The sequence below is a fragment of the Labrus mixtus genome, chromosome 1, assembly GCF_963584025.1.
Source record: "Labrus mixtus chromosome 1, fLabMix1.1, whole genome shotgun sequence".
NCBI lineage: Eukaryota > Metazoa > Chordata > Actinopteri > Labriformes > Labridae > Labrus > Labrus mixtus.
Genome location: NC_083612.1, coordinates 4,832,378 through 4,842,313, shown reverse-complemented (window position 1 = coordinate 4,842,313; position 9,936 = coordinate 4,832,378). Strand labels below are relative to the sequence as shown.

Sequence of the window (9,936 nt, the reverse complement as noted above, 5' to 3'; positions counted from 1 at the left end):
GAGTCATGATAAAACTTCTGTGGAGAAAACTCTAGAGCTCTTGTGATTAAGTTTAATCAGCATGGGTCGTTTGATAAAAACTTGTGTAACCTCCTCTCTGCAGGTTTTTATCTGACACTGAGGACACTGAGGTCATGTTCTTTTTCTTTTTTTAATCTTGGCATTTGGCCATAAGAGGTGACAAAAATATAACATAAAGAAAACATGGTATTGGATGTTTCAAATATTTTGATAATCTTTGTATTTTACTTAAATGGTTAATAGACTTAGCGGCTTATGTAGCGCTTTTCTAGTCTTCTGACTTCTCAAAGCACTTTCACACCAAAGGTAACTCGTACCCATTCACCCCTTTTCACACACTTATGGCAGAGGCTGCTTTGTAAAGTGTCCATCAGTATTGACTAATCCATTCATACGTGCCGCTGATGAAGGGGTTTGAGTCAAGTGTCTTGCCAAAGGACACATCAGACGTGTCTGCAAGAGCTCGGGATCAACCCCCTGACACCTTGCATTAAATCCCATCCTGCAATCTGATAAAAGTGGATAGAATTTAAGAATAAGCGTTAACAAAGCGCCGCCTTTGAGCGCTTGAATTCAGATCTCACTTGCCCACCTCACATGTAAATAAGTGCCTTTCCGTTTAAGACTGAATTAATTATTGTGTACACCCAGCAGGAGGCAGCATTGCTCCCCCAGTTGATGGGTTGGTCCTTAACACTGCACAGGACGCATGAGTGTCTCCAATACTAAGTCAGTCTGGATAAATGGGTGCCAGATCACCTCTGAATGTGGTCTGAGCTGTTTGATCTCAATCCATCCACAGGATGCGTTAAGCTCTTTGCATTAATGCTATTAACTTTTTATCAGATCACCCAATCTGGATGTTAATGTAAGGTATAAACGGGTATTAATTGGTGTTCAACAATCATCAGCATAAGCAAAAAATGTAAAACTTCCTAAAGCGTTGTATAGTGAACACACACTGTTACCCATATTCTCTCTCTCTCTCACACACACCCACACACACCCACACACACCCACACACACACACACACACACACACACACACAGTGGTGACAGATGCCGTGTTTCACACATGTTGCAACCACGCAGAACTTTCCATTTACAGTGATAAAGGCGGCTGTTTGCACATTTTGATATAACGTTGTTTGCGTGTTCTTGGACGATATAAAAAGTCTCACTGATGCAGCGAGATGATCATTCTCTCTTCAGGCTCTCAGGTAAGAACTCTGTCCTACTCAGGCACTAAGCACTTCATCTCTAACAAACACATGTCATTGTTTGAGGTGATATATTAAGCCCTAGTCCAGCATGTCTCATCGACATTTGCATGTGTCGATATAAACACTCATATTTCTCTCTTCTTGTTGCAGGTCTGTTGCAGCCATGTTGGTTTTTTCTCTTTTGGCTCTGCTACTGGTGTCCTCGTCCTGGGCTGAGGTACGAAAGAAATCTCCAGAATTAGGCTTGTTTCCACCTTAAAAAAGTAGTTTCAAAGCTTGATTAAACAGCACAACGCAAGAGGTCATCTCAGCGTGCATACAGCTTTAAGTCATTAGTTCACACACAAGCCTTCAGTTATAAAAAGAAGCCAGTTAGCCCCTCCCAGTGCGTTTTGATGCAACCTTAGGCTGTATCGTTATCGGTGTCATAGTGGTCAGCCGCTTTTACCGGGTGCAGAAAGTCAACTAGAAAGTCAACTAGCCCAAGTTATGTCTCAGGTTTGCATACAAATAAATAAATGAATACGTCACATGCCATAAAGTTGTCTCTTTCCTTGTAAATCTTCAAGTTAGCTTAGAGGTTGGGACCAATTTAGCCCTTTAGTCACAGCCCACAGATATCTTGGCAAAAGTTGAATACACATGCAAACAGTTTGCAAACAACGGGATGAAGACGCTTGCAGAGTCGTATTTGAGCATAATCAGATAAAATTACTGAACCTTCTCTGCTGACATGTCTCGGCTTCACACCCTGTGCTGGTAAACAAATGCACGTTATCTAAGAGGGGTAACAGCACTGTGTTTCTTATGACAGTGCTGTTGCACTCAGAGACCTTTACTGGGTGCCAGAGCGCACAAAACCAAATTTCTACATATTGTTGCTTTAATCACATTTTTATTGTTATTACAATGAAGGCATTCGTAATAAACACAACCCAGAACTCTTCATTTTAAGAGTTCTGTAAGAGTTTAATTTTAACGCAATAAATTTGATCAATCCAGCCGAGATTTCTCAATAAAGGGGCCGAGCTGATCGATATCTCATGTGGCTAATACACTGACTTAACATAAACAAATACCTTACAAATATAACTTTAAAAAACAACTATCCCTTTTAATCTTTGAAATCTCAAATGTATGTCAGAATGAGAAGATATCAAAAGCTTTGCTTGGAATGAAGCTTGAAACTTTTAATTGATTGGAGTTTGAGCTGTAGAGAGCCACAGAGAATATTTAGGAAATGTTAATTACATCCTCATAACGGCTATGAAGGGAATACAATTAGATTTTTTTTCATACCACTTTCTGCTGCCTCTAGATACTCATTAGTGCATCACATCACTCCCGTACTTAAATTTCACTGGCCCCCGGTTAAAATGATCATTTTCACTTACAGATCCCTACATGGTCAGGCCCCATTATGTGACTGTTATCATTCAACCCTGTCAGGCAATCCAAAACCCCTTAGGTCAAACACACCACAGTTTCTTTCTGTTCCTCGTACACATCTGAAAACCTGTGGCAATAGAGCTTATCAGGCCGTAGCTCCCGAAACTCATACTCTTGCAATCTACTGAATCTGTAGATGATTTAAAAATCACTTAAAGACTAACCTGTTTGGTAATTATGCCTCAACTTGTTGATACTCTGCTTACTTTACTGTTTCTGTGAACTGTATTTTTAATTTTTCACGATTTCTCTTGGGATGGTAAATCTTTTAATTTATTTATTTATTTATTTCAAAGTTGGTTGTCTAGTCTAAAGTTAAGAAAACCCTCAGGAAGCAGCCAACATTGAGCACAGTTTATTTAACACTGCTAATAACAGAACCGCAGAGTCTGCAGGTAAACAATGTCTTATTGGTTCGCAGAGTGTGGTTAGCATTAGCACTGCAGCCTTCAATCCTCCCTGCAGGTTAACGTAGGGTGACCATGAGTCCCGAATGGACGGGAACCATCCCGTTTTCAAGCTCCATGTCCCGAGTCCCCACAAATATCTATCAAACAATAATATGTACCCAGTACGTCGATGACAACTAACTTAAACAAGCTGCTGAGGAGGGCACCTTTGCCTATCACCTTGTGTGAGCAGTGCAGGTCACCGATCCAGTAAGGAACATGTTGTGTTATATATCGACATTTTTCAAATGAAGTTGTGGTTGATCTTTGGAGACATGATGTTTTAATCTGCTGAGGCACTCTCCATGGTGTTGAAAGATTTACTGCTAAAACGTCCGACTGCACCATGAGCTCATATGTGGTATTTGTGGTAAAATTAAAGTGTCCTTATTTTGAGTTTGACAATAATGGTCACCCTAGGTTAACATGCAGATGCCTATGCTAAATGTGGTAAAACATTTATCTGTTCAATATGCCAGTTTACCTTGACAGCCCACATACGACTTTATCTCCATTGTCTAGATCAAAATACTGACAATCCCCGAAGCTCACCACGAGATCTGTCCACTGTGCTTGTTCACATCTGGGCAGAAGAGCTTTATGGCAGTCTGGTGGTAGCCATTGCCCTGAACTTAAATCCAGACTAGTACTAGGCTTCAGTTTGGACATAGCATTTGACCGTCCTGAATTCTTGAAAATATTGACGATTACTTTATCTGACTAGTAATTCTGGTGCCGACTGGCAAGGGTTTACTTTAACCCTCTAAACCACAAAGCGCGCACATCCCTACTTTTTATCTGTGTCTGGTTTATGAAACGGACTGTGATCTAAACAAAAGCCTTTACAACAAATTACTAGATTCATTGTTTCTGTATTTTTGTTTTTATTAGCCTGTAACCGAAGTTGGGGGGTTATAGGTGCCAGACAAGAGGTTTTACAGCATGTGGAAAAATCGTTTTTCTTCAACACAGTATAATTATTCAACAGTTGACAGTTAGACCACAGCACAATGAGATTTTTTTGTCAGAAAACTGAACTTAAATATGTTCAGGAAAAGCTAGATGCACGTGGTCTGCAGAAGGCGCCAAAATGGACACAAACTGAAAGTTCCTTGCAGGTTTTTAAAACTGAGCTTTAAGTCATCTAGTGCTGGTTTATATTCTGTTCATAACATTTTACTGTTTTTCTTTTTCCCCATGTCACTGTGAACGAATACAGGAAGGTAAGACCAAAATGTTATATCCCCTCTTTATACAACGTGAAATATAATCTCTCAGTTAAGATAAGAAAAATATAGCCTATGTATTTCCCAGAAGAATGAACTGTCTCTGTTTACTGATAATGAATGACTGACTGTATGCGAGCACTTTAAACTCAAAGTGTGCCCTTTACTCAATGTGTTTCACAGATGTTGCCACCATTGAGGAGGACACATCCAGGGAGCTTTCTGTTGGTGAACTGCTCGAGAGAGAGCCAACAGAGACCGCAGTGAGTCTAACTTTATCAAGATTATTTATCCACTAACCTTTTCCTGAGCTTACTGTCGGGGTCAAACCTGACCGTATGATGATGTCTTTGCACCAACAATAATCCAACAACATCCTAAACGACACACAGTTCTATTATAGCTGTTGTTTGAACTCAGCCCACCTGTACTGGTGTTGCAGATCCTGGTCCTGATGAGCCCACCCTGATCGGAGGAGACATCGCCATCAAGCCTGGCGCCGACAGAAACGCCGACCCCTGCACCTCCAGAGGCTGCCTGTGGCAGAAGTACACCGATGGGAAGGTTTACATCCCTTACTACATCGCCAACCACTACTGTAAGCGTTCAGTTTAATTTTTGTGTCTGTTTTATCTGAATAGAGACATTTTGCTCAGGTTTGTTTTCAATGTGTTGATTGGAGAGTTTCTGAAACCAAGGCAAACGCATATTTCTAAATATTTAGATATAATTCAACATCACTCAGCCTGCAGAACAGACAACACTTCAACCTTTACAGCAGGGACTTTTAGAGGGGCATTTTTACCTCAGGGTCCAGGGTCTAAATAAATAAAGTGGATTCATTATTAAAGCTCCTGTGAGGAACTTTCAGGTGGTCTTGATTTTGGAGCAATCTCTGGATAAAGTGAGACGATTCATATCTTTCCAGATCTTGTATTTTCACCCATATTATCCACTGTTCTCTCTACATAAGCCCAAAAAAGTATATTTCAAAAGAAAGAAAGAGTTTAATGCTGAACTGCAGGTCATGCATTATTAAAATAAACAACTCTTGTTCTGACTCAAAGTATAAAAACTACAGTGCATAGTGTAATTCCACCGTGAGGTAAGGTTACATTGCTGTTTGTAAAAGCAGCACTGCTACTGATTGTCTCTCTTTTTTTTATTCCAGCCTCCAGAGAGATTTCTATCATCACTCGTGGACTGGAGTCCTTCTCTGCAGTTTCCTGCATTCGCTTCAGACCCTACCAGAACGGAGATCATGAGTGGCTGAGCATCGAGTCCAGGGACGGGTAAGGCTCTGGCTGAGGGTTCACAACTCACAGGAAGGATTTGAGCAAAGTTTCAGGGATTATTCAGTCATTTTTATGCCTTTACCTGAGAGACGACAGTGTACAGAGTCGGCAATCAGGGAGAGAGAGAGAGCAGGGGAACATGCCACAGGCTTGACTTGAACCGGGCCGCTCGCCCGAGGTCAACAAGCCACCAGGCCAGCATGTCGGCACACATTGTACTGGGGGGTGGGGTTTTGATTTTTTAAGGATAAGAGTTGTTCACAGTGAGATGCATTAGCTGACCTGATTGACAGTTTGTCAAGAAGCTTAAAACCCACCTCAGCTCTCAGGGCACACTCACACTAGGCAATCCATACCGTGCCTAAGTGCGCTCTACCCCTAAAGTCCAGTTTGTTTGACTGGTGTGAGTGCTCCGACCCGAGCTTGGAAGATGTGTGCTTCAACACGGTACAGTTAATGCACGAACACAAGCATGGTTAAACAGCGTGGACCGCCTTCATTATCGTGAAATCCAGGAGTGTTATGACAATCTATCTGACAGAAATCAGTGAAGCAGCTGTCATATCCTCTGTGATGTTCTCCGATGTGCGGACGCAGACTCAGCAGCACGCCCCTTTTATTTATATTATTATATTTTTTGACTCCTGTCTTGTCCTGTAAACCAAGCACGCTTCATAACTACATAAAGCCGTGCAACGTGTTGTTTTAACGACGTTATGTAACCGTGGTAACAGATAAAGTTACCGTGCTCAGGCCCGGTTAGTCCTGCAGCAGTGTGAGTGCAGGCCAGCAGGGGACGGTACGGGACAACTTATCCTGGTGTGAGCGCATTCTTAGTCTGACGTAAAATTGACTGTAAGTTAGGTTGAGACAGCATTTCCAACATGGCGAGTGTCATCGACGGGCTTCTAAAGCCCCCTGCAGTAACAGATGGGTGACGTCACTCAGGCTTCGTCCATTAATATTTACAATCTTTGGTACAGAAAAGGTGAAAACAAGTGAGGATTTCATAATGAAAACTGATAAACTCATATGAACTCAGTATTGTGATATGTATAGTATCTTGAGTTGAGTCAATCGTTACATCTCTTATGCTTTAATGAAATAAATAACTAATAAAATCTAAGGGATGGAAAACAAAACTTCTCTTTTTAATAGTGATATCTAATATATATTTCTTGATGTGTGAACAGCTGCTACTCCTACGTGGGCCGTCAGGGTGGCGGTCAGACTGTGTCTCTGAGCCGTCAGGGCTGTCTGTACCACAGCACCGTCCAGCACGAGCTGCTCCACGCCCTCGGCTTCAACCACGAGCAGACCAGATCTGACAGAGACAGCCACATCAGGGTGTACTGGGAGAACATCATCGATGGTTCGACACTCTCACTAAGTTGTTACATGAATGTAGAGGTTGTAAAAAAAAAAAACAGTATGCATGAGTGTGAGTGCTTCTGGCTCTTTTCTTTTCTCTGTCTGTCTTTTCTTCTCCCTTGACTTAGAACTGAACACTTTGTGGTTTGTGCATTTTCTCTTATCTCTGCAGGCATGGCGTACAACTTCGACAAGATCAACACTCTGAACCAGGGAACTCCTTATGACTACAACTCTGTTATGCAGTATGAGAAGTACGGATGTTTTTATTTTTGTATTTTTACTCATATTTCCCCTCCTAAATACATTTTACTCGCAAGCATTCAGTGTCTCTTTCGAAGTATCTGACGACCATCGCAGAAGTGTACGTCGTCTACTCCTGCGACTAGCAGGCCGAACTCCAGGCTCAGATGTAGACCGTGAACAGGAAGTGGACTGAGCCTTTTTGTTTTGAATAGTAAAGCCAGTAGAAGCCACCACAAAGTCAGTATGGAAGACTTCCACAGAATGAGCCTACTTCTCTGTAGATTTCAAACATTAGACAAACTATTGTTTCAACTTGTTTTTGTGGTCTTAAATGTTTGTTTGTTACCATGGATACCTGTTGACCAAAACAAGAAAAAGGAATGTATATGTACGCTGTAATCTAAATAGTGTAACTACTTGAAAAGAAATAATAATCAGGATGGCTATCATTTTTGAACTCAAGGCTTTGGACAGTATAAAAAAAAATCAATGAGTGATATCAGGATAACTAAGTGCCCCTCTTATTTACAGTCTAATAGCTCAGCGAAATCAGAGCTAACAAATTCATTATCTGACCTTTAGAAGAGTTTTTATGTGACTCTTGTGAAGTATCATTACTAACCTAAATCCGCTTTTAAACGCTTATTTTTTTAAAGCTTTTTTTATTTAGAGATAGATAGGATATACAGAGTCAGAGACCAGGCCTTGAGGACCACAGCCTCTGTACATTGGGCATGCAAACTAACCACCAGGCTACCGGCGCCCCCTAAATCGACTTTCAATCCTGATCCAGCAGCGGTGGTAGAAGCTCAGGCTGTAGGGACTCGGGTTGGGAACTGGAGGGTTGCTTTGTTCAAGTCCCGATGCCGAAGTTGATCTGGTATCTGGAGAGGTGCCAGGTCACTTCCTGAGTACTGCTAAGGCACAGAACCCTGCACGCTCCCTGTGTAGCAGTGTGTAGCAGCACCACTCTGACATCTCTCCATAAGTGCATGTCCACAAGTCCTGTTTGTGCATGTGTGTATTTCGGCCTTTATGTGTGTGAAAAGCATGTCTCTCAATATCAGAGAATTCCTCAGGGATTAATAAAGTATGTATAAATAAATCAGGGATAGTTTCCATCCAGGTTATCAAACTCGAACTCACCTCTGTGCATTGTGGTGTCTGATTCACTCAGGTACGCCTTCTCCAAGAACAACCGTCCCACCATGCTGCCCATTCCAAACAACAATGTGGCCTTCGGCACAGCCAACCAGATGAGCCAGAACGACATTGACAGGCTGAACAGGCTGTACAAGTGCTGTAAGTATTGTTGGGGATGTTATGCCACTCTGTTGTCATTGCCATCGTAGTCATAGATAAACATTCAAAGACATATTTGCAGAGAATAAAGACTGTGAATGTTGTCCCTAACCCTCTGTCTCTTTAATGATTTTTCTCTCTGCAGAAACAGCACGTGACCTTTGACCTGCCTGCCTGATGATGTCATCGTCGGCTGATGACGGAGACGATGAGGTTTTCGGGGGGATGGCAGTTTGTGTTGTCCTTTCAAAATAAACCTGCGAACTTCGAAAGCTGCCTGCCTGCTTTATGACGGACGTAATGAGACACATCATTTTTAAATACCCTACTGTTTGATTTTCACATCACAAGAAACAACCATAAATGGAAATAACTTTGATTACTTGATTAATCTTAAAAAAAATAATTAGGAAGAAAGACTTTTTGATTTTCTGGCTGAAAGTTAGATGTGAGGATTAATACATTTTTAAAAGTGCTCTGCAAAAAAAGAACTCAGAATCAGCAGCTAATTAGCTGATTTAGTAGAGAAGTTGTGAAAACAGGAAGTAAAGCCAGCCGCTCTGTCCAAAGCTCAGTATTGATGTATTTGTCCGAGAAAAATATAATATTTGCTGTTGTTTATGCCTGATATATTAAACAGCTAGATACATTTCACTCTCCACCACATAGCAAATACCTGATTTCCCAGAAATATTCACTGCAATACATATTTTCCTGTTTCCACTGATTGAATAAAAACCTCAGGACTTTTGAGTTGTGGTATTGTAAGGAGCAAAAAGTTTGTAGTTAACACACAACATGTTTGGGACTTCAGGGGATCCGTAGTGTTGCATACAGAAACACTACTACAAAACACATTCATGTACCACTTCACTTGAAAACTTGAACCGCAGCAGTGAAGTAATGGCTCTGATGACATTAAAAGGGAGATGCCGGGTAACTCTGCCCCTTCATTGAGAAACCGTCTCGCTTCAGACGGGGTCGTTTGCACCAGTTTGGGAAAAAACAACCTAAATAGCCATGTCAGAGTAAGAGTTCAGAGAAAAGCCTCAGCGCTTCACTTTTCTGTCAGAAAGCCACTTTTTGTTTTAGCACAACTTCCAGACAGGACACACACGTCCTCCTTCGCCTGCAGCGCACTGATCAGTAGAGTTGTAGTGAAGACAACACTAACCGAGACCGAGACATACCTGAGACCAGAGTGCTCTGAGACTGAGAGAAGACCACTGAAAAATCCTCGTGTGCAGGGGGCATGACTTTAACATCGGGAAGGTTGGGGATAAATATCAAATCATGAAAAGAATAGAAGTTACTTGTTCTTTTAGAAAGAGGTGTTTTACGTCTAATCACAGTG

General features: G+C 41.5%; 1 pseudogene; it reads left to right on the top strand.

Moving 5' to 3' along the window:
* The first annotated feature begins 1,395 nt into the window (after positions 1-1,395).
* Positions 1,396-8,854, top strand: LOC132993184 (hatching enzyme 1.2-like; annotated as a pseudogene).
* Positions 8,855-9,936: the final 1,082 nt, after the last annotated feature.